The 27422-nt window shown below is 34.6% G+C and overlaps 1 long non-coding RNA gene across 1 annotated transcript in view; it reads right to left on the bottom strand.

Moving 5' to 3' along the window:
* The window catches only part of LOC107505742, a 45886-nt gene extending 18747 nt beyond the window's left edge, over positions 1–27139 (bottom strand). Inside the window, exons 1-3 of the long non-coding RNA XR_004952128.1 lie at positions 26785–27139; positions 24178–24343; positions 22863–22962 (exon numbers count right to left, since the gene is read on the bottom strand). This is a non-coding gene — a long non-coding RNA (uncharacterized LOC107505742). The remainder of the gene's footprint in view (positions 1–22862; positions 22963–24177; positions 24344–26784) is intronic.
* Between the last annotated feature and the right edge of the window lie 283 nt (positions 27140–27422).

Genomic DNA, 27422 nt, shown 5'->3' with positions numbered 1-27422 from the left:
AATATCAAGCACAATACTAGGAGTCGAAGCAATCACTGTCCTATTCCATAGTGCATTCATTTTTACTGATGTCGGCTGTACGTTTTCAGCAAGGTCCTCAGTAATTTACACTTGTATTTCCCTTCGGTAGTCCTCTAAACTGTTACATAGATTTTACATACAACAGATTTCACTCACTTGTATTCACTTTCGCTTTAAGAACATAGGGAAGGGGAAGATTTCATTATCAAAGAAAATACAGAAACTTAGATCTGCTCCCTAATTACAGCTAGTGCTCTCTCATTTGGTTATTTTTTATTTTACCTACTCACTGCCACAGAGAGCAGTATTTTCTAGTTCCTTATGGGTTTCACAGAAGGGAGATATTTGTTTCCTATTCTAGAGGCATGAACTGTGGTTATCATGATCCGCTCACTTCCTTACTGGCATTTTCCCATTTAATTATTTCCTTTTCTCTTACAATCTCTCTCTCTCTCTCTCTTCTACTCTCTATCCTCCCTTCTCCTCTCCTTCTCCCTTCCCCCACACACCTCTAGTCCTTAATGTAAGTAGTTGCAAATTTCACTTTTTATGTTATCAAATGACCCTGGGTGGAAACAGGAGAGAAAGAGGATGAATGAGCAGGAGCCATTAGCTATCTGTAAATCAACACACCTGGCTTGAGTCCTAGACCTGAGCACAAGTGAAATGTTTAGTGATGAGAAGTCAAACAATTTTCTCCATTCCCATCCCTCATGTGCATTCTCAGTCACTGTAATCATTCTTTTAACCCATTTACTGTACAAGGAGGAGGTATGAGAATAATAGCTTGAAATATGTCCATGTTTATAAATTCCTTAATCTTAAATAAATATGGGTCTATGAATTAGAAAATTCATCCAGCACAATGCCATAGAAAAACATCAAGGCTTAACCAAAGCTCTAATTTATATATAGCAAAGTCTAAAGGAAGAACTCCAAGCACTTGAACCTTTAGGAAGAACCTATCACAATTAAGAAACCTTGATTCAGTATCTGAAATTGTGTAGTAAGATCCATCTTTGTAATGTCCCATGGAAAAGTTGGTGTCTTTTACATATTATTCAAAGATACCAAGCAGAAACTACAAAAATATAGATGGCTTTCAATATCAAAATCAGTTTTTAGGCTTCTAAACATAGCTTCTAGATAGTGATTTTATTTCAACAATATCTACAATATTTTTAGTATGTCCAAGAAAATGTGATAGCAACTTCTGAAAAAAATGTTACATTTCTGTTAAGAGATATGGTTTATATAGTTCACATTTCCAACTTATGAAATGCTTCAATTACATCGATTCACCATATCTCCTAAAGAAAGCTTGACACAAGCTAATAAGATAATTCACATAGTGTTGAAGATTGGGTTTCCTAGAGGCAGAACTTTAGTCAGGGATCCAAGTACATACGACTTAGTAAGGAAATGCATTCTGGGAACATCCTTCAAAGAAGTGAGGCAAGCAGGAACACGAATGTGACCTCAAGTAGAGTGCTAATGGTAGAACTAAACTCTGTGTTTGGAGATACGTGCCTGGGAAAAGTGCACAAGGATTGCCCTATCTCTTAGTGAACTCAGGAATACACTGAGGTTGTGTTACCTATTTGGTGTTTGGGGTGAGTGCAAGGGATTGTAGATTCACTATCAGCAGTTTTTGAAATGACAGTGGGGCTTGGAACATCATGGTATTCAGCTGTGGTCAGAGACAAAAGTATTCATTTAACAAATATCCATTAAGCATCCACTAGTCATCCATTACTCAGCACTGTTCTGCATGCTGAAGATTCAGGAGTGAACAAATCCCTACTTTCATGGAGCTTACATTCTGGTGGCAACAGTCTCCAGACAAGTAGCGTAGTAGAGGGAGCCAGGAAGAGAAAAAAATAAATCCCTGTGAAAAGCAGAAAGGGAGTTTCTCATGCCTGGCACAATCATGAGGAACCATGTGTCCCCACGGTGAACTCTGAGCACCTGGGAGCATCCTGTTGTTTTTCGTGTTGCTTGAGCAATCCCAATTAATTTCTGTATATTTTCAATTGAAGAAAATTTATGAGTTCTTTTTGGCACTTCCCTTTATTGTATCATGACAACCAAAGAGCTAATATAACACGAAAAAAATTAATCGCATTATTTAACACAAATTATTACTATACTATAATTTGTGTTGAATTGCACATTAAAATAAATTTCTACCTCAAAACTTACTGCACACTGAGGTATCTTCAAATTATTTGAGTTTTATATAATTTCTTTAACACTTTTATGTAAATGATTAAAGACATCTGATGAAAAGTGACTTGAACTGGAATTTATTTAATTATTTAACATTCTTTGGGATTTATTCTAATGAATCATGAGTGTCATAATCTAGCATTAGACTCTTTTCATATCATCTTCACTCCATGTTGTTGGTAAACAAAGTGTCCTTATAATCCTTACCAGAATGACAGCTGACTTAGGTGACTGACCTCTAGCTATTCTAGAGTTTGCATCCATCTTTTCCTGTAGAATTCATACAGCTTGTCTATTATGGGTGTCATGCATATTAGATGCTCATTTTTAATTTCTGTAATGGATGGTGATTCAGCCTCATTACCCATTGCCTTTTCTTAGATGATTTTATTTTAACTTTTTTGGTGAGAACATTTAAGTTCTACTCTCTTTTTAGATGATTTCAAATTTCGAATTTTACTCAGTGAAAAACCTCTCTTGTGAAGCTTTATCATGAACTCCACATGCAGGGTTCTTCCTGACACACAGAGCTGAGAAGTTTCCAAATTTGCAATGTTCACAGAACTATATAACTCTGCAGTGTGAGCAGGTAGTTTTGTGAATTTTAAAGCCTCCAAATGAATCAAACTGATTTAATTTTAGGAGAAATCATTCATGAATGTTCATGGCAGCATTACTGAAATGACGAAAAACTGGAAATAGCACAAATGTCCATCAACAGGTGAACAGATAAAATATTGCATATACAGAGTGAAAAGAAATGAACTACTGATATCATAGATGACATGCGAAAACATTATGCTGAATTAAAAAGCAAGTGAAAAACAATACATACTCGATTCAATTTATATAAGACGAACATTAATCTATAATGACACAGAGCCAGTGGTTACCTGAGGCAAGGAATGAAAGGAGGGACCTACTGCAAAGGAACGCGAGGGAGCTCTTGGCAGAGGTAGAGATGCTCTGTTCTGTGATGGGGTGACTATTTCCTGGGTGTGTAGATTTGACAAGACTCACCAAACCGTACGCTTCAAAGGAATACATTCATTACGTGTAAATTATTCCTCAATGAAATTGAGGAAAAAAAATAATTTCTTGAGAAAGTGGGAAAAAGAGATCACATATAAAGCAAAGATAATCTAGTTTAATGTTAGAATAATCTTCAAAATTAAATTCATTAGTACTTCCTTAAAAGGATGAAGAGGAATTTAGCTTATTATTATAGAAGTCCTATTCAAATGCCTCAGTCTCTCTTTCACATTACACACACACACACACAATATTTTAAATTTCATATGCAAAGGAAAGCACTTCTAGTACTTATAGTACTAGCTCAGGTTCTAAAAATAGGATAACAAAATAAGTCAAGTTATGAGCCAAATGAAAATACGTGAAGGTGCTGAAGAATAGAAAATATTGTTCTCCTAAATTTTCGATTCTTGAGTGATACATGCAGTCTCAATTCCTGGCTTCTACCATGCTTATGACACTAATCATGCTTTTGAAGGGAGCAAACAATCCTAAATTTCCCCACAGCCTAGTGTATAGCCAACAGCAACCCCGCCTGACTGGCCGGAGTTTGAAACAGTTACTGCAGAATCTGCCCCAGTAACCATATTTGATAGTGCAAGTCAAGTTAACATTTTGAGTGGCAGCTTTTTCATTTCTTAGAAAAGACAAAAGTGAGTCCCATGAAGAAATCAGGGGTTACTGTCAGGGCCTAGAAATGAACACGGTCACTTCATCAGAGCTCCAGGACACATTTCGATTGTCCCTTGATTGCTTCTTTAAGGGCCAGTACTGCACCTGGAAAAACTTATGCAGCAATAACAGGAAAGAGAATGTTCGGTGAGGGCAGAATCACTTACAGTGTGGCTAGAACTTTCCTTCTGCTGACATGGATGTGTTTCTTGCAGCAAATGTCCTCCTGGTTAAAATTAAAATAATTAAATATCTTCTCTTAAAAGACGGGTTGTTTGAATTGCCAGCATGCTTTTACAAACCCCTAAAGCAGGAGTTCTCAACTCTGGCCACAGGCCCCTGAGAAACTAGACCACACAGCAGGAGGTAAGCTGAGAGTTAAGGAGCAAAGCTTCATCTGTATTTGCAGCCACTCTCCAGCGCTAGCATCATGGCTTCAGCTTTACCTCAGATCATCAGGCATCGGATTCTCATGGGAGCACTGGTCCTTGATGACAAAAAGGTTGAGGACCGCTGCTCTAGAGGGAAAAATTAACTCAGTGTTTTTCCTGCCTGGGGTTCTTCACAACAGTATTCCATGGCTTTGTTCTCTCACCTCCTTTCAGCAAAACATTTCTGTCCACTGATTTAAAATTGAACCTCGCCAAATAGGTGGTGACAGAAAGAAATCTAAGTATGGGTGGCAAATACTCAATGATTATATATATATATATATATATGCCTTACTGTTGAATTGTACACCTGAAACTTACTGGATTCCATTTATCAATGTCACCATGATAAAAATAAATTTAAAAATTAAAAATTAAAAATTTTAAAAAAGCAAATAAAATTATATTAGCATTTAATAAATTTTAATTGAGTATAAAAATTTCAAGTGCTAGAACTAAAATTGCTTTCTGAGAGCTATTACATATCTGATAATGTTTTCCCTGAGGACTTGCAGAAAAAGATTTCTTAAAAAAAAATTCTTGAAAACCCATATCCGAAAAGATATTTATATCAATGTTCATAGCAGCATTATTCACAGTGGCCAGAACAGGGAAGCAACTGAAGTGTCCTATGATAGATGACTGGCTAAAGAAGCTGTGGTACATATGTACAATGGAATATTACTCATCCATAAGAAGAGATGAAATACTTCCATTTGTGACAACATTGATGGACCTCAAGATAATCATGCTAAGCGAAATAAGCCAGACAGAAAAAGTTGAAAATCACATGATATCACTTATATGTGGGATATAAACCTAAAAGCAACAAATGAACAGGACAAACAAACAGAGACTCAGGTACATGGACTATAACCTAGTGATTGATTACCAGAGGGTAGGGAGTGGCAGAGGAGGGGTGAAGTAGACGGGGTAAAGGGGGTCAAATATGTGGTGACAGAAAGAAATCTAACTATGGGAGATGAACACACATTGTAAACATATATCTGCCTTACTGTTAAAGTGTACCACTAAAACTTATTGGATTTCATTAACTGATGTCACTATAAAAATTAATTAATTAAAAAAATATATACAAAATAAAAATAAATATAATAAATTGAACCTTGCCAAAATTCGCACCTCAACCCTCACCCATACACGCACCACTATGACCTTTTTCTATTTTATATGGTATCCACCATTCCATCCTATAACAAACCTTGTATTTTACTCCTTTGTTTATTTGTCTTCTCTCCTCTCCCTATCAACCGCCACAAGATTTTTTATTTCTGATTTGTGCACTTCTGAAGTCTAGAAGGGTACCTGGAACACAGCGGGCACTAATTAAATATTTATGGATGAATGAATGACTATGATACAGAGAGGAGAGAACAGATCCAATACACAGATTAGAGCCCAATTTATTACAGACAGACTGGCAAGAGTAAGCAGGGAATTTTCCTTATACTTTGATACAACTCTTCCATGAGCCTCCATGAACAGGGCAGCTAGAATTCCAAACTCTAGTACTGTCCACAGTATTCTAATTATAATTCCATGAAACCTTGATATGTACTTGTTATTAGTGTCTATGAATTATTATATTTTAGAAAAATACATTATATTATTTCTCAAAGAAGCATAAAGCATATTTCATTAAGAGCACTGAGAAATTCTGCAGTATTGTCAAATAAGAACAATATAGCAACAAACTAGTCTTAATTTTTAAACTCATTTTCCCAAATTTATTGACTATAATGTCCCCTTCCCCTTCGAGATATAAGTATCGGTGAAGTATTCAGTGATGCACAATTTAGGATTCTGGCATATTCAAACTATTGTTCATCTCTGAGGGAAAAGAAAAACTCTACCAGGCAGGCATTTAAAGACTCAGAAGGTATAATACCAATACAGCATGCTGAAAAAAAAAATTGTTTAAGAATTAAATTTAACCAAACAAGAAGTGAGTCATAATAATGAATCAAAGAAAGAAGGAAAAATATTTTATAGAAACAGTGTGAACTATGGATTTATATTTAAGGTTTAGCAATGAAATTATACAGACTTAGGGATAAGTCTCTGTAATTGCTGGTTAGGTTTTTGAGGTTTAGGGCAATTGAAGAAAGGATTTTGAAGTAGAATATATAATACAAAAATGAAATTGATGATACATAAGGTGAGAATTTAGAAAATAATGCAAGTTACACTCACAAATAGTGAATAGATTCTTCATTAAATTTGAGAAAATTTACACTCCATTGGAGGAATGCCTACCACATACACAAAAATTAATTACTGGTTATTATGAATTAAAATTTAACATTGAAAATAAAATCACAACAAGATGAATAAGAAAGAATATTTCAATAATTCCAGGCAGGGCTGGAATAGCATTCTAAGAAGAATGCTATTGCTAAAGTAATTTTTAAAAAAGTCACAGGTATGTCTCCATTGTATTTAAATATTGTATGTAACTTTTGAAAACAGATTTGAATTATTTTAATTTTCATCTATCAATTTGCCAGAATTAGTAAAATTAATTTCTTAGAATCAGCAAGTGTTTAGGGAAATAGGCACTCTCAAATACATCACTGATAGGTGTGCCTTTGTCTCCCAATAAATATCAGAATCAAAACATTCTTTCACCTCAATAACTCTACTCCTAGAATTTATCCAAAGGAAGGAACAGGAAAAATGCTAAACAACATGTTTATATTCGATGGAGTTTTTCTTTTTTTAATTGAGAAATTAACTATTAACAATTACAATATGGGAGAATTTTTAGCATAATTGGAAAAACAGGGGCTCTGGGATCAGGACCCAGCTATAATGAATACCCAGGTCTTAACCATCTTAAGTCTTAGTTTCTCTTTTAACACACACACACACACACACACACACACACACACACACACACACACCTCGAGATACTGATTCCATGGACAATTATGCAGCTCTTCAAACAAATAACATTAATTATAACCTAATATGGAAAATATTCATGATACATTATTAAGTCAAAAACAACCTGGTCCAGTATACACATATTTATGTCATATGCCCAACTACATATCATATGTCATATCATGAAAAAATACATAATAAACTTTTAGCGATGATTATCTCAGAGAGTAGGAAAGTAGTAGGTCAGGGAAAGGAATTAAGTATAAGAGGAGACTTAGGTTTTCTAACTTTATATATTCTATAATTTTTAAAGATATTTTAAATGAATAGGTATTACTTTTGTAAATCAGCAACAACAAAAATACCTCAAAAAAAATTAAAACCAAACAAGTCTGTTTGATATATCTTCATAACACTCCCTGAAGCTATCAATGTTCAATGTCTTCTCAATTTAAAATTAAAAAAAAAAAGTCTACCCCTGTACTCAAAGTTAGGTATATCTGACATTCATTTAAAATAAACTTTTAATAATTTATTTTTGAATTCTAAAAAGGAAATTCTTCATCAGTTAATTAATCCTATTACAGGATTAGAATAAGATTTAATAATGAACTCAGGGGACGCCATTTCAAAATCATTTTTTAAACACTTCTGGGTTTGAAAGTGAAGTAAGACACTGTGTTGAGACACAAAAAGCAAGCTAATCTCAAAATCAGAGGTTAATCCTAGGATTATGAATTTCAGTAGTTCTGTATGTAATTACATCATCTGAATGAAAAGACTTAACTGCTGTTTTTACGTTGGCTTTAATAATCTCTCACGGCAGCTATTTCCTGAAATTTAATTACAGCCCAGACGGTGACTCCTCTGACAGACCCGGGACACTAGCGTGGACTTGTCCAAGAGAATCTGGAGCTGTGCTGGGAGAGGAGAAAGAACACCAGACTGCACGAAAGAGACACCTGGTGATCTTAGTACTTTAGAAAGAGCAGCTCTGTGGAAACATCTTCTGAGGATAATTTTCTAGCTAACAAGAAAGAGTTCACCATCCACCTAGTAACATGAATTTATTCCGGACTAGACCGATATTTCTGGAGTTCATACAATCAGAAACCCATTATCTTCAGAACACCATTTAAAAAATTTTTTTTGAGAAAAATCTCTGTAATGCTGTGAAACTTCTTCTCATATTGACTGATTCAGAATAGATGATAATTAAAAGCAAATGATAATATTGGAAATGTACCATGAAAATATATTTTGAATTTTTTATTTTTTTTTAAAAAAAGCTGTTTCATACCTGAAGAAGAGGTGCTGTATTGTGCTTTATTACACCAAACAAATAATCTGGAGCCACTTAATTAAGATACATTTTTAGAGCTCCTATAATTCACTTTAATGAGATTTAATTTTTATTTACTATGATTTTATTAAAGTTGTCTCCAAGCTTAAATTCAACTTATATTTTCCAAATATATCTTTCAGGAGAGATGCCAACATTTAATCAAAATACTCTATATATTAACCTTTTGTAGACAATGGAAATATATGCCAAATCACCATGGACACCATCACCTCTACAGTGCAAACCACCAGCATCTAGCCCACAGACTTCTGCCAGTCTCCCACAACATCTCAATTCCTTATCCAGTACTTCCAGTGGTCTGTTCTCCTAACAGCCAAAGGGGTTCTTTTAAAATTTAACTCTCATCAAAAAAAAAAAAAAAAAAAAAAAAATCTTCCAATTATCTCATGTTTCTCTGTCACCCCAATCACAGAAAAAAATCCAAAGATCACAAACAGCCTGTAGTACCTGGCCAATTTGGCATTCTCTGCTCTTGCACTGCTTCGGAGGCAATGCCTTGCATTATGGTCCTCAAATAAATGATTATACTCTTTCCCACATGGTTTTTGCCATGGGTTTTGCCACTGTTTATTTTAGGTTTCTGTTTAAAAGCCACTTCAACTGGGAGACATCTTCTAAGGACCCACTACTACTCTTATCACATTGTTATATCTGATAATGTATTGTATATTTCTTTTATTTTTTTTTGTTTTTTTTTTTTTGTTTTTATTGTTTTCTCTCGTCATAAGAATATAACCTGATATTTCTGGGAAACATGGCAGAGTGAGAGATGTCCTCAGATCTCTCTCCTTGAAACAATGATAAGCTGAACATCTAAAACTCAACAAAAAACACCCAAATTATACACTAGTACGTCTAAGTGGGATCTGCGCATAAGAGCTACCGCAGGTCAGAACCTCGGGTGTAAGGAGGTGGACTGGGAGAAATAAAGAAGCTGCCTCTCACCATCAGAGCTCCCTGCAGGAGGAAGCAGAGGATAGAAGGTACCACGACTTCCCAATACAGCCCTGCCTGGAAATGCTGCGAGTTACATACAGCCAGTGACCGGGTCTAGTCATCAGGGCAGAAAGCAGAGAAGCGGGATGGGACCACAGAGAAACAACAGTTGATTTTTACAGGCCGTGGTTGTAAAACCGAGGCTGAGCGGCAGCCCCCAACCCCCACACCAGAGGGCCCCTCCGCGCACACTCTCCCAACCCAAATACCACGGAGCTCCGATGCTCAGCAAATGCTGCCCAGACTGTCGCTGACACTGACAGGGACTGAAACGGAGGGTAGTGAGCATGATTAAATATCTACAAGAAAATTTAAAAGCATTATTAAGACTTAATATAAAGCAGGGATCTAAGTAGGCACTACCTACTGGAAACCAAAAGAAAAGCATCTTCTTTGCAGCAGGCTAAAGAGAGATCTTTACATAATAAATCTTATTCCTGGAAAAACAACGGAATACACTTCCATTAATACCCAGGCAGAAAAATAGTCCATTAAACACGAGGAACCACCAATGTGGCAGGGCATCTCAGAAAGAAAGAGAAAAATCTCCAGAAAATAAGCTTATAGACATAGAAATATGCAACTTAAGTGACAGAGAATTCAATGGTACTTCTGAAAAAACTCAGTGAGTTCTGAAATGAGTCATATCAACTATTTCAGGAATTGAAAAAGCAATGAGATGAGCAGAGCAAGGAGAATGAAACACTCAAAAAGAATCAAATAGAACTTCTGAAGATAAAAAACACACTGCAAGAGTTGAAAACTGAAATAGCAAGCTTGGGAAATAGAGTTGACCAAATGGAGGAAAGGATCAGTGATACTGAAGACAGAAATCTAGAAATAAATCAGAAGAAAGAAGAGAGAAACCAAAGAATGAAAAATAGTGAAAGAGAAATACAAGAACTAGCTAATACCATCAGGAGAGGAGACATAAAAATGATGGGCATTATCAAAGGCAAGGAAAAGGAGCAGAGACTAGAAAGCGTTTTCAGACAAATGATAGACAAGAATTCCCCAAATCTAAGGAATGAGCTAGAGGTTGGAATTCAAGAAGTTAACAGAACATCCAATTATCTCAACCCAAAAAGGCCTTCACCAAGACACATTGCATTAAAATTATCAAAAATCAAAGACAAAGATAGAATTCTCAGGGAAGCTAAGGAGAAGAAAAATGGTAACTTATAAAGGAAAATCCATTAGATTATCATCAGACTTCTCAGCACAAACCTTAAAAGCCAGAAAGGAATGGAATCAAATATTTAAACTATTAAGTGAAAGGAACTACCAGCCTAGAATAATGTATTCAGCTAAGCTCTCCTTTAGATATGAAGCAGAAATTAAGACATTTCCAGACATACAAAAATTGAGGGAATTCTCCACTACAAGGCCTGTACTACAGGAAATACTGAAAGGGGTGAGCTCACCTAAAACAAAATGACAAAAAAAAAAATACATAATTAGGAGTAAAGTGACTATCAGGCAAATAGAAGCAGAGGAGTCCAACCCTTACTAAGAACATGGCTTTATAAATGTAAATAATGATAAGAAAATTGCTATAGCAAGATAGTAATGAATGTTCAGCATACATAGGGACAAACCGAGATAACAATGTCTGAAAAGGGAAAGATTTAAAGATCCAGATTCACAAAGGGGAATGGAAATAAGGCACACACAGAAGAAAATGGACGACTATATCTATATAACTATCCTTTACATATTCGTAATGGTAACCACAAGCCAAAGATTCAAAATTGAAGTATATAACATAAAACAAGAACAAGAGGCAAAACACACAAAAGACAACCAAAATAAAGAAAACAGAAACATAAAGACAAGGAAGCAATGGAAACACTGAGCTACAAGAAAACAAAAGATAAAATGGCTATAAGAAGACCTCATATTTCAATAATCACCCTCAATGTAAAAAGACTGAACTCACCAACAAAAAGTCACAGAGTTGCAGAATGGATTAAAAAACAAAATCCAACCATACGTTGCCTCCAGGAGACACATCTCAGCTCCAAAGACAAATAAGGACTCAAAGTGAAAGGGTGGAAAATGATATTTCAAGCAAATAGCATTCAGGGAGGCCCAAAACATGTAAAGCAATTATTAACATAACTAAAGAGAGAAACAGACCAAAACACTATCATAGTACGGGGCCTTAAAACTCCACTGTTGGATATAGACAGATCATCCAAACAGAAAATCAATATGGAAAAAACATCTTTAAATGACACATTAGACCAACTAGACATAATTGACATATACAGAGTATTTCATCCCAAAACAGATGCTTACACATTCTTCTCTAGAGCACATGAAACATTCTCAAGAATTTACCACATACTGGGACACAGAGATAACCTCAACAAATGTAAGAGGGATGAAATCATACCAGCCATATTCTCTGATCATAATGCTTTGAAACTAGAGATCAACTGCAAAAAGAAATCAGGAAGAACCACAAATACTTAAAGATTAAACAACATGCTACTGAAGAATAACTGGGTCAGAGAAGAAATAAAAAGAGATCAAGACATACATAGAAACAAATGATAATGATAGTACAACATGTCAAAACTTTTGGGACATGGCAAAAACTGTCATAATAGGAAAGTTCATATAATTACAGGCCTATCTCCAAAAACAAAAATGAGCCCAAATAAATAATCTAACACTTTATCTTAAAAAAAATAGAAAGGAAGAAGAAATGAAGCCTTAAATCAGCAGAAGGAAAAAAATAATCAAAATTAGAGCAGAGATAAATGAAACTGAAACAAAACAAAACAAAACAAATAACAGAAAAAATAAATGCAACAAAGAGCTGGTTCTTTGAGAAGGTTAATAAAATTTGACAAACCTCTGGCTAGACTCACTAAAGAAAAAAGAGAAAGGACACAATTCTCTATATAGAAAACCCTAAAGACTACATAAGAACACTACTAGAAACAATAAGCAAATACAGTAAAGTTTCTGGATACAAAATCAATGTTCAAAAATCCATACCGTTCCTATACTCTAATAACAAAGTGTCAGAAAAAGAAGAAAAAAATAATTACTTTTGCAATTGCACCAAAAAGAGTGAAATATCTAGGAATAAATTTAACAAAAAAAAAGTGAAAACTACAAGACCCTATTAAAAGAAATAGAAAGATATTCTTTGTTTTTGGATTGGAAGAATGAACATAGTTCAAATGAACAAATTACCTAAAGCATTATACAGACTTAATGCAATCCCCACCAAAATCCCATCAGCATTTTTTAAAGAAATTGAACAAAAAAATCATCAGATTTGTATGGAAGCACAAAAGACCCCAAATTGCCAAAGCCATCCTGAGAAAAAAGAATGAGGTTGGAGGCATCACTCTGCCCGACTTCAAATTATACTACAAAGTGACAGTAATTAAAACAGCTTGGTATTGGCAGCAAAACAGATACACAGACCAGTGGAAAAGAATCAAGAGTCCAGAAGTAAACCCATATTTATATGGGCAAATAATTTTTGACAAAAAAGCCAAAAACATACAGTAGAGAAAGGAAAGCCTCTTCAAGAAGTGGTGCTAGGAAAACTGGAAAGCAATCTGCAAAAGAATGAAACTAGACTGTTGTCTATTATCACACACCAAAGTTAACTCAAAATGGATTAAGGACCTGAAACAATAAAATGCACAGAAGAAAACATAGGAACAAAACTGAAGGACCTTGGACTTAAAGAGGATTTTATGAATTTGACCTCAAAAGCAAGGGAAGTAAAAGCAAAAATAAATGAATGGGACTATATCAAAATTAAAAAGCTTCTGCTCAGCAAAAGAAACCTTCCACAAAGCAAGGAGACAACCATCCAAATGGGAAAATATATTTGCAAGCAATGCTTCCGATAAGGGCCTAATATCCAAAATGTACAAAGAACTCATATGACTCAATAACAACAAAAAAACAATCCAATCAAAAAATGGGCAGAGGACCTGAACAGACACTTCTCCCTAGAGGATATACATATGGCCAACAAATATTTGAAAAGATGCCAACATCGCTAGGTATTAGGGAAATACAAATCAAAACCATAGTGAGACACCATCTCACACCTGTTAGAAGAGCTACAATCAACAGAACAAGTAATAACAAATGTTGGAGAGGATGCGGAGAAAAAGAAACCCTTATACACTGCTGGTGGGACTGCAAATTGGCACGGTCACTATAGAAACAATATGGCAGTTCTTCGAAAAACTAAGAATTGAGCTACCATATGATCCAGCAATCACTCTACTGGAAATTTACCCCAAAGACTTGAAAACTCATATCTGAAAAGATATTTCCACACTGATGTTCATAGCAGCATTATTCACAGTGGCCAGGACATGGAAGCAACCGAAGTGTCCTACGATAGATGATTGGCTAAAGAGGCTGTGGTACATATATACAATGGAATATTACTCATCCATAAGAAGAGATGAAATACTGCTATTTATGACAACATGGATGGACCTCGAGAGAATCATGCTAAGCAAAATAAGTCAGACAGAAAAAGTTGAAAATCACATGATATCACTTATATGTGGGATATAAACCTAAAAGCAACAAATGAACAGGACAAACAAACAGAGACTCATGGACATGGACTATAGACTAGTGGTTACCAAAGGGTAGAGGGTGGGGTAAGGGGGGGGAGGTAGACAGGGTAAAGGAGGTCAAATATATGGTAGCTTAAGGAAAATGGACTTTGGGTGGTAAACACACAATAGAATATATAGATATCAAATTATAATGCACACATGAAAATGATATAATTTTATTAACCGATGTTACCTCAATAAATGAAAATATATATATATAAGCTTCATAAAAGTGTGTATTTTAACTGTTTTTAATACCACACACATACTAGGTACCCAATAAATATAAATTAATGAGGGTTTAAAGAAATAACTCAGTGTTATCTTATTTACCAGACTCTATGGCTATCTTTCACTTTGTCCACAAGCCTTGATATGCGAGATGACTGACCAATCTATTATTTTTTTGGCTTTTCCATATTCTTAAATTATAAAGCTCAATACCAGCCTTTTTTTGTCTTTTTAAAAATAATTTTTACTTTTCAATTACAATTGGCATATAATATTATTTTAGTTTCAGGTGTACGACATGGTGATTGGACACATAATTTATGAAGTGATCGCCCTGATAAATCTAGTACCCATCTAACACCATGCATAGTCATTATAATATTGATTCAACACCAGCCATTTGAAAGTTATGAGTATCATTATATGTAAGTTTCAGTACTTTTTTCTGAGTATAAAACCTAGATTGAATTTTACTTCAGAAATTTAAAGATAATATTTTATTCTTTTTGGTTTTTATTACTTGTTTCTATTAAGAAGTCCAGGCTACTTTTTCATTTTAATGTAAACTCTCTATTCTCTCACAGAATTTGTATTTTCTTTGTTTTTGATTTTCTACAATTTAGGCCTGAAAAGTAAATTTATTTTCTATTTATTTTGTTTGGATTCTAAAAGTAGATTTCTTTTCTATTTATTTTGCTTGGATTCAGAATCTCTGGCATAATGGACTATTGTCATCGGAGTGGGGAGGGGTGTGTAAAAGCAATTATCTATTTATATATCCTTTCTATTTCATTCTCTCATGTTTTTCCCTTACAGATCTTAATTACATTAAGTTAAAATTTGTCACTGTACCTTTTTTGTCTCCAATCTTTTCATCTATACTTTTTATTTTTTATGTTTTTCAGTCTGATTTGTTTTTCTTAACTCTATTTCACTAATTAGATCTTCAGTTGTCTTTACCCTACTTTTAAATATATCCATTGAGATCTTACTTTTTAATTTATTTTTCAATTCTAAAATATCTTTGTTTTTTTTTAGTTCTGCTATCTCCCTTTTTAAAGTAGTTTCCAGCTATCTACTGAAATCCTCTCTCTTGTTCTTTCTCTCCTTAAACATATAAGCATAATTATTTTAAACTCTTTCATAACTATAATATCACAATCACCTAAAAGTATGTTTCTATTTTCTGTTGTTATACCTGGTTCTCATTCATATGTGTCACAGCATTGTGTTTCAGTTACATTCTACTGAATGCCAAATATTCAGTATGAAAAACTGCTTTTGGAAATAGTCCGAGACCTAGAATGATAGTGTGTATCTATCTCCAGACAGAATTTTTGTTAGCATTTTCCAGGTTCCTGGAAACACTAGCAATCTGGAATAAGCATAACCCAATTTCTGCTGTTGGGTGATTTGGTGCTAGGTTTCATTCCCTATGAGGGCTGTTCTTTTTTTAATTCATCCTATTTCCTAGGAATCAGAACTTTGATGCCCCACATGAAATAGTAAAGAATCTATCAGACACTTTCCTATCTTCAAGAGGCCAGAGACTTCAACTCTTGTTCTAAAAGGCACACAAAACTGTCAAACATTGTTTAGTATTTTGATTACTTATTTTGAAATTGAAAAATGCCCCTAGGGGAAAGGTACCCCCAGAGTCTAGACTTGCCACTATTTGAGATTTGCTTATTGTCTTTGACTTTGGTCCTTGGACTTTACGATCAGGTTTCTAATCCTCCAAGCCAAAGGTATGCTTCTTAATATACTTACCTATTTGTACTAGGTATCCCAAATTACCCAGTCAGCCACTGCAAATAAACAGTGCTGGTTTTAAACAAGAAGGTGAATATAGAAGTGGACTACCAGAATTCCAGAATAGAAGATGGTGACACCATGAATCCCAGATGATGTATATTGTCAACTGATATCAGTTTCACCTAACGATTAGTAAAAACAAGTCCCTCAATATCCCCCCAAAACATCTTAATACTCTATAAATGCTCAAGAGAAAAGAAGTTAGGAAAGAATATCTTAATTACTGAAAAAGGAAAACCTCTATTGTCTATTTTTACCTGAATTAATATTATTAGGAAGAAATCAATATAGAAATTAAATATATTTAAAGAGAAAATAAAGTTAGTTACCTAGGGCACCCTAGGATATAGCTTGACTTTAATCTATTCCTACTTAAAGCCACGTCTAGCTAACCTCAAGTACGGCCTCAGAATTGACCCATGGTGTTCAGCAAATGTTTAATTCCTCTCTGGGTGATTTTTTTTTATCAGGTTTAACTTATATAAAATTAGAAACATATTTTATAAGTCCTTGATTTAATAAAGTTAGCAGTCATTACAATTCCTAGTTATTGAAAGTTCTATATGTCAAGAATTATGCTAAGCTCTTTTAGATACATTAGAGAAACAGTATAGACTACCTACCTGGGTTCAAAACCTAGCTCTGCCTCTTACAAGTTGTGTGACCTTGTGAATGTCACTTAATCTTTAGATGTCTCAGTTCTCTTGCCTATGAAATTGGAATAATGATAAAAACTACCTCAAGAGTTTGATTTAACAATGAAATGAATTCATTTACGTAAAGTTTTTAAAATGAGGCCTGGTGGATAGAAAGTGCTCAACAAACGTTAGCTACTATTATCTCTAAATTTAAAAGGACTCTGCAAGATTGGTATCATCATTCCATTTTCCAAGGGGGTAAAGTCAGTGATGGTAAGCAACTTTTCAAAAGTTACAAAATAAGTAGCAGAGCCTAGAAATGAAACTGAGTTTATCAGTTTCCAAGAGTTATAGCATAATCATGTCATGGCAACGGTCCTATTTTATCTCAGAATCTGGCCTCATTTCCTATTTGACTGAGGTCACAGCCATACATCAAACACATCAAGTTCCTTCCTCTGACACCCAAATCTCTCTGTATAACTTTATCCTTTCCCTTGTCTCTGTATTTCCTTGACTAAATCGTATGTCTTAGTTTTTACTACTTTTCTTCTCTGTAGGATTCCTTCCACCCATAAATATACTTGTTCTCTACATTCTAAAACAATTAAACAATGAAATACACATAGAAATAAACTCTTTTACTCCTTCATGAAACTCTCTTATTTCTCTCCTTTTTATATCCAGCTTTTAAAAAAATTAATCTCGTTCACTGTCTCAAAGCACCCACTGACTAGTAAATCCTTATAATTTAGCGTTCATATCTATCATTCAAAGGAAACTTTTCTCTTAAGCCTGAATTTCCAAATCAGCTGTTGTTGCTCTATTACCTACCTTTGACCTTCCTACAAGAGCCGATGGTTAACATTCCCTTCTAGACCATTCCGTTAGTTTTTGTGGCTCTGAACTACCCAAGATTCCTACCTATTTCAATTATTTTTTTATTGATTAACTTTTTCAAAAATTTTAATATTCTCTCACCCTCTAAATGATGAAATTTCTTCCAGCTCTTAGAACTTGCTATTCTTTCTCTCTGAATTTATGGTCACATCTACTCCCAAACCTTAACTAAAATTAAGCACATGTTTCTAAAGCCTTATCTTTGGACCTTCATTTCTACCCAAATCCAGGCACATTTTGAATTGATTAGAGAGTTCTTCAATTATGTTCTCCCAATCCTCAACCTCAACATAAATCCTTTAGTGTACAAACTGTTACTAATAAATGGAAGTAGAATCTAAGCTTTCTTTTTCCAACAACATTGATTCTCAGTTGTTCAAACTTTCCTTTCCACTGTGTCTGATGGCACTAAGACACAAATTATCAGACTTGAGGTAAAGTACATGATCTATATGAGAATGCTTTAAAGATTATAAGAATATCTTGTTGCTCTTTATGTCTTTAAATTTTTCAATGTTTAAGACTGCCTCTTTTACTTTTGATATCAGTATAAAAGAATTGTCATCATATTATTTTATATTATGATTTCCCATGACTTTTCAAGTCACCTTCTATTTTCTTCTCTACTCCAACAAGCGGTATACTGTTAAATATTTAACAACTCTCTAGAGGTGAGAGATCTTGTATTTATCATGTGACAGAAAAACTAAGAGTGCTTGGAATACATTTAAAGAAGACAGACAAGATTTTGCTCCAAAGAGCTTACATTCTTATTGGGGCAGACAGCCACCAAACATAATAACAAAAACCAACAAAATATTTTCTCATAATAATATTCGCTCAGTGGGAAATAAAGAGAGTTGTGAAATTAGAGTCCTAGAGGTTCATATCTAAGAAAATGAATCTTCTATTATCTTAGTCCTAAAGATCTTATTTAGTGAAGACCCAATGCCCTAACTTACTTGTATGATTATGGAAACATCTTACTTTTACTTGTTCTGTGAAGTTTGATGCCATTTATAGAACTTTTGATATCAACTGACCATAATACAAAATGGTGGAATTTAGTGGCATTCATCAAGTAAACAGTATATTCTTCTCCCCGCCATTTGTGCAGCACTAGAATGAAGGGACATTGTCAAAGGCATGTGATCATTGACCTTTGATACTGAAAAGAAATGAAAAGTGGTCAAGTAAGGAGAAAGTAATTTATTTTACGGTTTGAGGGTGCCTTCGGTTTTTTTATTTGTGCACCTTTTAAAAGAATTATTTCTAGAAATATTTGCAGAAATATTCATTATGCCATTGACAAGACTTGAATTAGTAATAGAACCATAATTTGTTATTTAGAAACATTTAGCAATTATGTTGAAATAACCACCAATTAGTGTCCACATAATATCATCCCAAAGAAATGATTATAGTCTTTAGTTCTAGATCTAATAACTACATACAAATAGTGAAATAGTTACTTATCTAAATGATAAATATTCATAAATGTATTATAAATCACAGTCAGGGGTTATGTTTGTATTTGTACTTCACAGATATTTTTCATCATGACTTAAGTGGGGGGGGGTATAAAAATCTTATTTAGATAGCTACATTTTGTACAGCTTTCCTTAAACTTCAAAAGCTGATTCAGGCAACTGGCTTGGGAATGGAAGTGCATGTTTTATTATTTTCATTACCACATTATTCATTTATATAGCATCTCTTCTCCTCAAGGATCTCAAGGTGATTTACAAACATTAATTGCCAAATATTCATAGTGTTCCTTTGAGATATGTAAACCTAAAGTTGGACTAATTAAAAATTATAATCAAATCCCCACCTGACACACACACACACACACACACACACACACACACACATACACACACCCTATTTAGTTATTTACAAAATAACCCCTTCTCAGCTATGGAAGTATAATTGTTCGAGAGTGAATGATAGCTAAACAAGGGCAGCAAGCTGCTTAGGCCAGATGGCAGTAGGACTCATTTAAGAACCTGGACCCCTTCTACATAGGAAACTGAAAATGAGAGGATATAAAGCTAAGTCCATAAAAATTTTGATTTGCCAAGTTAAGTTACAAAAACAAAAATGAAATGGTATAAAGCTAAGTCCATAAAAAGCTTGATTATACCAACACAATTCTAACTCCTAGCTTGCACTTCTGGGAGGGAAGTAGAATTCCATCTCTGTATTTACTGAAGTTCCTTCTCTATCTGCATTTGAATCTCAAAGACTCATGTGATTTTCAAGGGAAGGATCTCTAACATCCACCCTCTCTGGGCTGCCCTGATGTCCTTGCTGGTGCTGGTTTCTTGAAGACTAGTGGCTCTGCTTCTTTTCCACATGCCAAGCTCACTGCCTCCATGGTCACACTATGAAGCCGCCCCCCTCTAAGTTCTGGGCACCTCATTGGGCTCAGAATAGCAACAAAGGATAGTAATAGAAAATAGCAACAAAGCCAAAATTAATTGAACTAAATGGATATATTTGATGCGCACCAAAGAGACTTGATCAAGATAAAATAAGACAGCAAGCCAAGTAACCAATATTAAGAATAAAAAGGAAATATCACTATAGATCAGCCATTAAAAAAGAGTATATAAACAACTCTGTTGATATATAAAACTTTAAATGAACTGAAACTATTCCTAGAAAATATAATAATAAAACTGAGAAAGAAAAATAGAAAAACCTATATATTCTTTTAACTATTAAAAATATTTCCAATAATTTCAGATACATAAGGTAAGTAAAGCACTTAGGGCTCTCAGGTACTAAATATGTCACTCTTTTCCCTGGCTTTATTACTATTTTTTTCCTTCTGTAAATAAAAAGGTTGAAATATATAATCATTCTACAAAGAAAACACCAGACTGATGAGATTTCGTCAGTGAATTCTGCCACACACATAAGGAAGAAATAACACCAATGGTACATACACTCTTCCAGAGAATAAAAAAGTGGGTACACTCTTCAACTCTTTATGAGGCCATCATTACCTCGATATAAAACCACAAAAAGAATAGTACAAGAAAAGAAAAACACAGGTCAATCTCATTCATGAACATAGATGCAAGAATTTCTAAAGAAAATATCAACAAAACTATGTCAATAATAAATGCAATATACGACAAAGGAGCCTTTATTTCAGAAATGTAATGTTGATTTAATGTTAGAAAATCATGTATTCTGCGCTTTTAAAGAGAGTAAAGGAGAAAAATCATATGATCATCTCAATAAAGGTAGAAAAAAGTTTAATAAAATTTAATATTGATCTATGGCTTAAAAAGAAAATCCCGGCAAGCCAGAAATGGAAGGGACATTTCTTAATCTTCCATAGGGTATTTATTAAAAAAAAAAACCTACAGCAAATATCTTTTTTCATAGATAGTCATACTTTCTTTTTGAGATCAGGAACAAGACAAGGATGTCTACTCTCACCACTTAAATTCAATACTTTTTTTAAAAAGCCAGATACCACACACATGTGTGTGCACATACACACGCACACACACAAGTAAGAATGGTATTTGCCTTCAGAAAGGTAGAAAGATATCGAGTAAAAATAGATAAGGCTTATTATGTTTATTCAAAACTATGTCTATATTAAGTAGTATGTTTGGGACCATATCAATCAACGCATTATACTGGATTTAGAAGACAACAGTACAGCAATCTTTGAATATTTGGTGGGAAATATTTTTCAAAGAAAGGGGATGGAGACAAGGTAAGTGTGCCAACAAATATCTTACCTGACTGACAGAATTCTAATCAAGTGTAGGTGAATTAATTCTGTGTGGCATATGCTTGTGGCTGGTCCTTTCACTCGGGCTGTTTTCATGGTTTTTCAGTTCCCTATGCCTGGCAGGAAGCCCACTAAGAGAGAAGCCTTCTTACATGTTGTCATGTAACCTTGGTGACCCAGAAAAGACACAAGTATGCAACCTGGTTTCACCAACCCTGGAAGTGCAGCTTCCTCCCAATTTGTAACCTTCTCTCTCTGGAGCCATGGGAAAGTTATTTTATCTCTGTAAGACTCATTTTTCTTTTCTGCAAATGGAGTTATTGTTCCCAACTCAGAGAGTTGTTGTGAGGGTAACAGTTGGCACTTAGAACATTTTTTGGGTGTAGCAAGTGATTGGTAATAATCACTATAAGGTGTACTTAGCCTTTGGTCCCTAAACAACAATTATATCAGCATAGGGTCAGTATGTTGGGTTATTTGTTCTTGTGTGGCTTGCTTTCTCATAGATGAAGGAATATCAATCCTGAAAGCCCTTCCTGCTGATTTTCCATATCACACCCTCCCGTCTCAGGTGAAAAGCTGCTCAAACAAAAGATCTCAATCTCTCTCTCTTTCTCCCCTTTTTCTTATGTCTCATGCTTTCATTTGCACAGACATATGTGTAGACACAAAATTTGAGTTTACAGATACAAGCTGTTTGTATCATGAAAAGGAAAAATATCCACATACTCCCACTAATATCTTAGAGCCACAGCTCTGCCACGGACTCCCACAGAATTTACTAATTTTCATTTAGAATATCAAGCTAAAAGAGCTGCACTTAAAAAATTAGTTTTTTATCAGGAAAATTGAGGGGCATGTCTGCATTATAAGTTAGGTCTTAAAGGATATATCCAGGTGTGTTTTTCTCTGAAACGAAGGAACAGCCTGCTCTAAAAGTTAATTCAAGTGTCAGCCTCTTATAAAGGAGCAAATGCTTTCATCTTGTGAATGACAATAATTTAAAAAAAAAAAAAAACTTTAGCGTAAAGTGTCTGACAGGACTAGAAAATTAAAAAGCTCAATAAGATACTCTTCCGGATCTGTTTTGGACAGTTGTATGATTCCATGTTTCAACTATTTTCCCCAAAAGTATTAAAACATGAAAAATAAACAGAAGACCTTGGATGTTTGTCTTAATTTGGGCTTCTATTCTTTTGATATTCTTACTAACTGTGAATCCTTGAGGATATGGACGGGAGTAATTACCTGAGGAGCCTAGCGTGACAACATCTGGAAGGACGTTATTACTGCTACACTGATGGCCGCCATGCTGCTTGTGTTGGTGGCATCAGGCGTCATCCCGAGGCTTTGGGGAAGAAGGAGCAGGTGAAGATAAATTGTTAGATAAAACCAGTATCTCACAGTAAATGCTCAGGTTTGGTGCAAATGGGATAAAGTGTGGATTTACATGAGCGATATTCTCTAGGTGAATTAAGTTATTCACTGAACTTACTATTGTCAACTATGTGCTCACTAACCACTTCGGTAAGTTCTAGAGTAATCAAGGCAGAGAAATCCTATTGGCTCCTTGGCCCTCACATACTTTGCAGAGAACATAGTAAAGCTATGTATGATTATATGGGATCCTAATTAAATGCACTGATCGTGTACATATGCCTTTCTCACTGTTGTTTCCCAAGGTGAATTTGTCAACTCCAGGGGGAAAAAAAAAGAAAAGAAAACTCATTACCTCATCAACGGGAAAAAAAGAATTTGCAAAAACAAAAAAAGTATTTTCTTTTATCTTCTTGCTTATACATTTTAGACGGACTCCGGGGTATATTTACTTCCAAAATACTTTCTCTTCATTTTTTCCCCCTTTTTGTATCTTACTGTTACAGCATTTTGTATAGATTAATTCATGGAACTATAAATACTTTTCCAGGTGCAAGAAATTTAAAAATTGACAATTATTCTAACACCACTGAAGTTTTGTAATGAAATTGCTGATGATAATATTCATATGAATGTAAGTCATATAAATGCTATAAAAACATATAAATGTATATCATGTCCGTACGTATATAGATACAATCTCTTTTAAGTAACAAGTGATAGCCAATATGTAACTTGAAGGCTTTATTTGGCTCAAGTTGGAGACAAAATCCAATCAGTAGAAAAATGTCTTAGAGATATTGCCAAGCCTCATTTGGCAACAATAGTGATGTGCGACAACCCTTAATGAAATATCATATCTTTTCAATTAAAATTTTATATACCAAAGGTTTACTTAAATTACACCAAATAATTTTCAAATCCAGAGCTTAGCGAGGCATCAGAGAATAAATTGCGTGCTATTTTGAAGCATTCATGTGAACACGTCATCATTATTTTTCATCATTAAAGAACCACTTTTTCTCCAAATAATAAAAACTGGGAGAAATGAGTGTCCTACACTATAACATCTATTTTTATTTTAAATGACTTATCCATTTCTGAAGAGCCAAAAGAAAATTGAGGTTCATCAAAAGTCTTATTCATGCTTTCCAAACCAGAATTAATAACCTGTCATTTTACCTACATAGTTCTTTCAGTTCTGTGATTATGGAACAGCAGCTTTCTGATTTGCTTCTTCTAATGTGAGCAGCTGATTGTATACTGTGGTTAGCTGATATTTGTCTGGATGGAAAGTCATCACCAGTGCATTGTGGGGTGTTGTGGTCCAGAATCCTTGCCAGTGGCTCTGTCTGAGAATCAGAAAAGAGACAAAATATATTCAGCACCTCCTTTTTTGGTCACAATTATAAAAGCAGCAGGCATACACATTTCATGAGATTGATTAAATGCTTCAAACAAGCTCCTTAGATGGAATTGGTAGTTGCCAGATTGTCATTATGAGACTATCCAGAAAAGGAAAAGGCAATTTTAGATGGGAATGTTTTTCATTTATTTTTATTATGTGTGTGCATTTGTATATATCACAAGCTAATGGCTCTAGAAATGATCAAATTAGTAGATTTTGCATCTGCTGATTTCTGTATTTCTTAATCTCATAGTTAATTTATTTAACTGCCTCTTCATTAGGAGTTCTTAGCAAATATCACCATTTAATTAGGCTTTATATGACTGGCAAAATCCTTCAAAATGTATGCCATATTATTTGGTTTTCATAATACTTTTGGTTAAGTTGGACTGATATCATTTTACCAATAAAGAACATGAAATTCAGAGGAAGCATATGACCTACTTCAAAAGCTGCGACTAAACAGAATTTCCTCATTCCTAGTAGGATGATCTTTCTACTCTACTGTATGGCCACCCATAATAATATTTTCTCATAAAATGTGCAATTGATCCTGAAAATAAAAGTAAAAATAAGAGCAATTATTATATCATTCGATATGGGTTATTCTGTGTCGCAACAGTTCTGAATAATAGGGTTGCCATCAAATAGATGGATTATTATAATTTTTTAAAGTGTCAAAAATAATTAAATGGTTGTTGCTAGACACATGCCAGATGGTAAACTAGATGAGATGCATTCACAAACAGGACTTAAGGTAAGTCAAAGCTGGGATGCTACTGATGATCCTTCTCTTTTGTCACCCAACTCCTCATCTTTCTAAACAGTCATCCTAGAGCCCACAATTGCCCCCCAAATTAAAGATGGGTAAATGAGGTACCTTTCTATTCCATCTCAGAAAATGTTTTCTCTAAGAAGTAATATACATCAATAACAACTTAAATCCATACACCTTTACCATGTCAATGCATTTTTGACATATATTATCTCATTTGATCCTAAGAAGATCTTTGAAACTAGAAACAATAAAAACCACATTTGAGAGAAAGAGACTATTGAAGATGAACAAAGTGAACTGATTTCCTCAAGTTTCCACAGCTATTAAGAGGTAGGTCAGAAATAATAATTCAAATCTTTCGACTCCATATTCAGTACTTTTCAAATCACATCTGTAAGACCAGAAAACCTAAAAAGTTTCCCTGGGAGAAAACACACACACACACACACACACGCACGCGCGCATGTGTGTGTGTGTGTGTGTGTGTGTATTATTTTTTTGTTTCTTTTGACATCTTAATAGTGATGAACAAGAGCTCATTGCCCCAGAGATAGTACATAAAGGTTTCTTACTTCTCTCAGGTGGGCACAAAGGAAATGCCAGGACCTTTTACCCATTTTCCTTCCCTATCAACTAAAATGCTGATATGTAGGCTCTTTCCATTAAAGAAATGTGAACACAAGGCCAAACGGGACAGGAAACAGATTTTTTTGTTGCCTAAAGCTAATATAATTTGGGTGGCTATTTTTAAGAAAAAGAATACCATATTATAAATATAAAGTTAGATATTAAACCAAATGTTTAAAACAAGTACAAAAATCTCAAACCAGTTACAAATTTTTAAAAAATGACAAACTGTAATATACAGAAAACTAACCTGTCACTATTTATTTACTAATTAACATGTCAAAAATACTATTTTCTTACATTTCTGGCTAAAATATCTTTTGCCTCTTCAGATGACAGGAATTTTGTCATATATTTTCAATAAAGCAAAAAAGATGATTTTCATTTTTCTGGCATATTTTTCCTCCTCGCCCACAAACTTAAAAGCCAAACCTCATAAAGCACATCCATATTGAAATATGACCTCCGGTCTCCATGTTCAATGAGTTGGCATATGGGTAGGAAGAAGATTATGGAGAAATATTTCTACGCCAGGTTTTAAATAAAGGCTAGCCGGTGTTCCGTTGAGGAGGAGCTCAGCAACACTAGCTGAGGATCACTTCTAGGTAACTATACAACCAGAACTAGTAGTGCAGGAGACACACATGCAGACATGTAGGGAAACATCCATGCTGCCAAACCATAAGAGACACACTAGCTTACATGATTCTTTCCTAGCTTGAAAAAGCATGGCATAGGGAAATATTTTCCTATAGTCACAGGTCAAAAAGGAGTCCGCTAGCAGGAGCAACACACACACACATGCGGGCGCTCTCTCGCTCTCTCGCTCTCTCTCTCGCTCGCTCTCTTTCTCTCTCTCTCTCTCTCTCTCTCTCTCTCTCTCTCTCTCCCTCTCTCTCTCGGTGCCACGCACAATGCTAAGCACTGAAGACGTAACAGTGAACAAAGCAGCATTCCACCCACATTGCCTTAGAGCTCACCTTTCACTGCTGAGCAGACTGGCACATGTAGGAGATTTCTATTCCCAGGTGGATATTAGATGCTGGGGTTGAGAAAGTGAGTTCCATGAGAAATCCGGAGCAATTGTCTTCTCAGTAATTTTATAGAATTCTTGAATCTCGATTATGGGTTGAAGTAACTGGAACTTTACTTAGCTCACAGGAATTAGTATCATGTAGGTATATTTCACTTGTGACATTTGGCATCACAGGTCCTTGTAATCCAAATGAAGTCTCTGTAGCAGTAATGGTGATAGCTGCATAAAATTACAGAAGCGATTTAAGCCAGAAAAGAAATATCTCCTCACGTGAACTCTTTATGACAGGGCCAGGCTAAGCTGCTCTATTATTTTTAAACTTGTACCATAGCAGACGTTTTAAAGATGCCAGAAATCCCTTCAGTGGAATTTAGACAATTGCTCACATAACATGTCACATTTTGCGACACATTTTCATTATTACTCATTGTGTTTGTCACAAATACTTGATATTATAAACAAGACCCTCATTTTAAGAACCTCATTTTCTAGCATCTAATTATCCTCCCTAAGCTATAATCCTTTGTTTGTGAAATCATAATTTATTCTTATGGAAATATGATTATGACTTCAGGTAAAGAA

Source organism: Rousettus aegyptiacus, unplaced genomic scaffold (genome assembly GCF_014176215.1).
Source record: "Rousettus aegyptiacus isolate mRouAeg1 unplaced genomic scaffold, mRouAeg1.p scaffold_m13_p_7, whole genome shotgun sequence".
Lineage (NCBI taxonomy): Eukaryota > Metazoa > Chordata > Mammalia > Chiroptera > Pteropodidae > Rousettus > Rousettus aegyptiacus.
Note: the sequence above shows the minus strand (reverse complement) of the source record. Positions and strands in the feature narration are given on the sequence as shown.